General features: G+C 48.0%; 1 non-coding gene across 1 annotated transcript; it reads right to left on the bottom strand.

Moving 5' to 3' along the window:
• Positions 1–2,616: 2,616 nt before the first annotated feature.
• Positions 2,617–2,807, bottom strand: LOC136591017 (U2 spliceosomal RNA). The gene has a single exon (XR_010787867.1). It is a non-coding gene; the product is annotated as a U2 spliceosomal RNA (small nuclear RNA).
• Between the last annotated feature and the right edge of the window lie 2,617 nt (positions 2,808–5,424).

Below are 5,424 nucleotides of genomic sequence, written 5' to 3'. Positions count from 1 at the left end.
AACCCGAAATGGGTTTCACCTGTAGCCCGGCCCGCCCAACTCCACTTCCAAGGCTTGAGGCAACACGCTCAGCCAGCACTCTGGGCGCACCCACAATGCACCCAGGCAGCTGGGAGAGCTATTAAAACTTTCCATAGCCCCGCCCCACGCCTTCTCAACCGCGCCCAGCCTCACACCCTCAGTCCTTCCTCTTGCACCGTGCTCACGCATCCTAGGCTTGCAGAGCCTGCTGCTGCTGCTACTGCAGGACTCGTCAGCTCCCTACAAAGGATGGTTAAGCCGGCGATGACACTAGAAGCAAGCACTAGTTTGTCTCTGAAGGTGCGTCGGTCGGTCGGTTGGAGGGATCTCTTCGGCCGGCCGCATTTCCAGTGGGGACGGATGGAAACTTTTAACCTAAAATAAGGGAAATTGGCTTCGGCCCCATAGGGCTTTATTGCCTTCCCCTGGGCCAGCATTAGTAGACCCTAGTAAGGAGAATATTAGAGCGGCATGGTCATCCGAAGAACTTAAAAACATACAGCAGGCCTTTTTTGCCCGCCCGCCATACATACATACATACATAACTACAGATTTTATATTTTTTTTTACATATATACATTATATATACACACACACACACACACACACACACACACACACACACACACACACACACACACACACACACAATCTTAAATCTATCTTTAATCTATATCTACAAAATCTGTAATTTAGAAATAATCCATATCTATATTCTACATAATTAATAAAGATAGATAGATAGATAGATAGATAGATAGATAGATAGACTCACTCACATACATGCATACATACATACATACTGTATGCAATTGAGCCAGGTGTTTGGAAGGCTGACGATGTCACTCCTTTGTGATGTCATCAATTTAGAAGCATTAATACCGGGCTTGGCAGCCATTTCAGTCAGTCTCTGCTGCAGCTGGGAGACGGGAGATGGTCTTTATTTCCACCAAGAAGCTGCAGAACTACCGGTAACTGCATCATTTTTATTTTATTCAATATAGGTTTTATTGGTTTCATGGAGGGGGGGAAACTTTTGCCTTATCTCAAAGCAATGTAAAATTAACTTTGACAATGAAACTTAATAAATCAATTTCGAGTTGAACTATATCATGTTTGTCTGTGATATTTTATAAGGTCTACAAACAGGGGAATGAGGGGAGGGTAAGGGGGGGGTAGGTATCTATGACACGGGAGAAAGAAAAAATAAAACAAAAAGGGGGGGGGGGGCGGGCTCCGGAATTGTTGTTTCTCTTTACGATTGTGGTTTAAACGTGTTACTCACATGTCCCTGTCTGTAACCACTTGGTAAATAGGGGTGAGCTCCGGGCATCTATCCATATCGCCCAGGTGTGATACAATTTATCATAGCCTGACGGCTCATCTGGAAGCCTCATTCTCTCCATACGCTCTATTTCGTGGATCATTGCTATTTTTAGTGGAGTGCATTTTTTATGCAGCACACAAGGGGGAGACAGCGGCCTACCAAAATCGAGTTGGCTGCTGCTGTGGCTTTCTTTTTTTAAAAAAAAGGTAGGTTCCGTTCTTCCATGGTGAGGAATAGGCAGGGAGGTTCGGTTTTTGCCAGCTGGGGAATGCTTATAGGCAAGGCCTTATCCCTGGTGGTGCATGTAACGTCAGACCACGTTTCAGCATTCAGTCAGTCAGTGGCTGACAAACGAGCTCCATGCAAGTTTACATTAAACAGACACATTTCTTTCTTTACTGTATTGACTGCGGTCTGTAATCGAGCGGTTGAACTGTTTCTGTGTCCATGCATTGAATAAAGCAATACATCCTTGTAAAGTAGGCGTCCGTTCGTTGGAGTTCTTTGCTCCCCGAGTGTTGCTCCATCTCTAAACGTTGGCCTGGATCTTCATGGACGAATACTGCCCATCCCACGTGGAGCGTGTATCTCAGCCCGCGTGGAGTGCTGCAGTCCAATGAGGTATTCCGTGCTACATAGCAAGCCTTGGGCCTGTGTGATTGGGGGTCCGCTGCTGTCTGTCCACTCTGAAGCGCGCATCCGGGGCCGGCCGCTTTTCGACTACCAGCGACTGCAGGTCACACACACAGGCTGGTTGGAATGGCCTAGCATTATCCTGATCCGGAGGTGTAACTTGAAGCTGCGGGGCCCCAGTACAAAGTCTGGAACTGGGCCCCCAAACTATAAAGCGTCATTGATAGCATTGGTTTACAATGTGGGGAAGAGAGACTTTATGGGCCCCCTAGGGCTCCGGGCCCCCTGCACATACACCCATGACCCGAATACGTGGAGCATACAGACGCAGGCTGCCAGGATACGCTGTGCCTGCCCGATGTTTCCAACTTGGCTATTAGCGCAGCGGTAGGTACGAACTATAGAGTGCGGCTGCCATATGAACTGGTGTGTGTGTGTGTGTGTGTTTTGCTTCCAGTTGTACCTGTGCTGTGCACACTCTGGCAGACGCAGCTGCTCAGTGGATACAATGTTGCGAGCAGACGGGCTGAGTGTCAATCAAAGTGCTTGGGTGGTAGCAGCAGCCGCCGCCACAGCTGCGCTGCACCTCTTGCTCGTCGGTTTTGTTTTTCTGCTTTTGGAAACTGCTGTAGGAAAGGGGGTGCACCGGTCCTGGAGGTACTGCAATACCAGGTCAATGCGTGGAGTGGACAGAGCAAGCTCTTTTTCCAGCTCCCTGTTCTAAAAATCCATTTAATATATGGTCCCCAGATAGGGGACGTATCAGATATTAAACTGATAAGAACAGATACTACACTTGATCTTAGCCAAAAGGCCGAGAAGCGATAACCCGAAATGGGTTTCACCTGTAGCCCGGCCCGCCCAACTCCACTTCCAAGGCTTGAGGCAACACGCTCAGCCAGCACTCTGGGCGCACCCACAATGCACCCAGGCAGCTGGGAGAGCTATTAAAACTTTCCATAGCCCCGCCCCACGCCTTCTCAACCGCGCCCAGCCTCACACCCTCAGTCCTTCCTCTTGCACCGTGCTCACGCATCCTAGGCTTGCAGAGCCTGCTGCTGCTGCTACTGCAGGACTCGTCAGCTCCCTACAAAGGATGGTTAAGCCGGCGATGACACTAGAAGCAAGCACTAGTTTGTCTCTGAAGGTGCGTCGGTCGGTCGGTTGGAGGGATCTCTTCGGCCGGCCGCATTTCCAGTGGGGACGGATGGAAACTTTTAACCTAAAATAAGGGAAATTGGCTTCGGCCCCATAGGGCTTTATTGCCTTCCCCTGGGCCAGCATTAGTAGACCCTAGTAAGGAGAATATTAGAGCGGCATGGTCATCCGAAGAACTTAAAAACATACAGCAGGCCTTTTTTGCCCGCCCGCCATACATACATACATACATAACTACAGATTTTATATTTTTTTTTACATATATACATTATATATACACACACACACACACACACACACACACACACACACACACACACACACACACACACACACACAATCTTAAATCTATCTTTAATCTATATCTACAAAATCTGTAATTTAGAAATAATCCATATCTATATTCTACATAATTAATAATAGATAGATAGATAGATAGATAGATAGATAGATAGATAGACTCACTCACATACATGCATACATACATACATACTGTATGCAATTGAGCCAGGTGTTTGGAAGGCTGACGATGTCACTCCTTTGTGATGTCATCAATTTAGAAGCATTAATACCGGGCTTGGCAGCCATTTCAGTCAGTCTCTGCTGCAGCTGGGAGACGGGAGATGGTCTTTATTTCCACCAAGAAGCTGCAGAACTACCGGTAACTGCATCATTTTTATTTTATTCAATATAGGTTTTATTGGTTTCATGGAGGGGGGGAAACTTTTGCCTTATCTCAAAGCAATGTAAAATTAACTTTGACAATGAAACTTAATAAATCAATTTCGAGTTGAACTATATCATGTTTGTCTGTGATATTTTATAAGGTCTACAAACAGGGGAATGAGGGGAGGGTAAGGGGGGGGTAGGTATCTATGACACGGGAGAAAGAAAAAATAAAACAAAAAGGGGGGGGGGGGCGGGCTCCGGAATTGTTGTTTCTCTTTACGATTGTGGTTTAAACGTGTTACTCACATGTCCCTGTCTGTAACCACTTGGTAAATAGGGGTGAGCTCCGGGCATCTATCCATATCGCCCAGGTGTGATACAATTTATCATAGCCTGACGGCTCATCTGGAAGCCTCATTCTCTCCATACGCTCTATTTCGTGGATCATTGCTATTTTTAGTGGAGTGCATTTTTTATGCAGCACACAAGGGGGAGACAGCGGCCTACCAAAATCGAGTTGGCTGCTGCTGTGGCTTTCTTTTTTTAAAAAAAAGGTAGGTTCCGTTCTTCCATGGTGAGGAATAGGCAGGGAGGTTCGGTTTTTGCCAGCTGGGGAATGCTTATAGGCAAGGCCTTATCCCTGGTGGTGCATGTAACGTCAGACCACGTTTCAGCATTCAGTCAGTCAGTGGCTGACAAACGAGCTCCATGCAAGTTTACATTAAACAGACACATTTCTTTCTTTACTGTATTGACTGCGGTCTGTAATCGAGCGGTTGAACTGTTTCTGTGTCCATGCATTGAATAAAGCAATACATCCTTGTAAAGTAGGCGTCCGTTCGTTGGAGTTCTTTGCTCCCCGAGTGTTGCTCCATCTCTAAACGTTGGCCTGGATCTTCATGGACGAATACTGCCCATCCCACGTGGAGCGTGTATCTCAGCCCGCGTGGAGTGCTGCAGTCCAATGAGGTATTCCGTGCTACATAGCAAGCCTTGGGCCTGTGTGATTGGGGGTCCGCTGCTGTCTGTCCACTCTGAAGCGCGCATCCGGGGCCGGCCGCTTTTCGACTACCAGCGACTGCAGGTCACACACACAGGCTGGTTGGAATGGCCTAGCATTATCCTGATCCGGAGGTGTAACTTGAAGCTGCGGGGCCCCAGTACAAAGTCTGGAACTGGGCCCCCAAACTATAAAGCGTCATTGATAGCATTGGTTTACAATGTGGGGAAGAGAGACTTTATGGGCCCCCTAGGGCTCCGGGCCCCCTGCACATACACCCATGACCCGAATACGTGGAGCATACAGACGCAGGCTGCCAGGATACGCTGTGCCTGCCCGATGTTTCCAACTTGGCTATTAGCGCAGCGGTAGGTACGAACTATAGAGTGCGGCTGCCATATGAACTGGTGTGTGTGTGTGTGTGTGTTTTGCTTCCAGTTGTACCTGTGCTGTGCACACTCTGGCAGACGCAGCTGCTCAGTGGATACAATGTTGCGAGCAGACGGGCTGAGTGTCAATCAAAGTGCTTGGGTGGTAGCAGCAGCCGCCGCCACAGCTGCGCTGCACCTCTTGCTCGTCGGTTTTGTTTTTCTGCTTTTGGAAACTGCTGTAGGAA

The sequence above is a fragment of the Eleutherodactylus coqui genome, unplaced genomic scaffold, assembly GCF_035609145.1.
Source record: "Eleutherodactylus coqui strain aEleCoq1 unplaced genomic scaffold, aEleCoq1.hap1 HAP1_SCAFFOLD_678, whole genome shotgun sequence".
In the NCBI taxonomy this organism is placed as follows: Eukaryota; Metazoa; Chordata; class Amphibia; order Anura; family Eleutherodactylidae; genus Eleutherodactylus; species Eleutherodactylus coqui.
The sequence above is the reverse complement of the archived record's forward strand: the minus strand, read 5'-3'. Positions and strand labels throughout refer to the sequence as shown.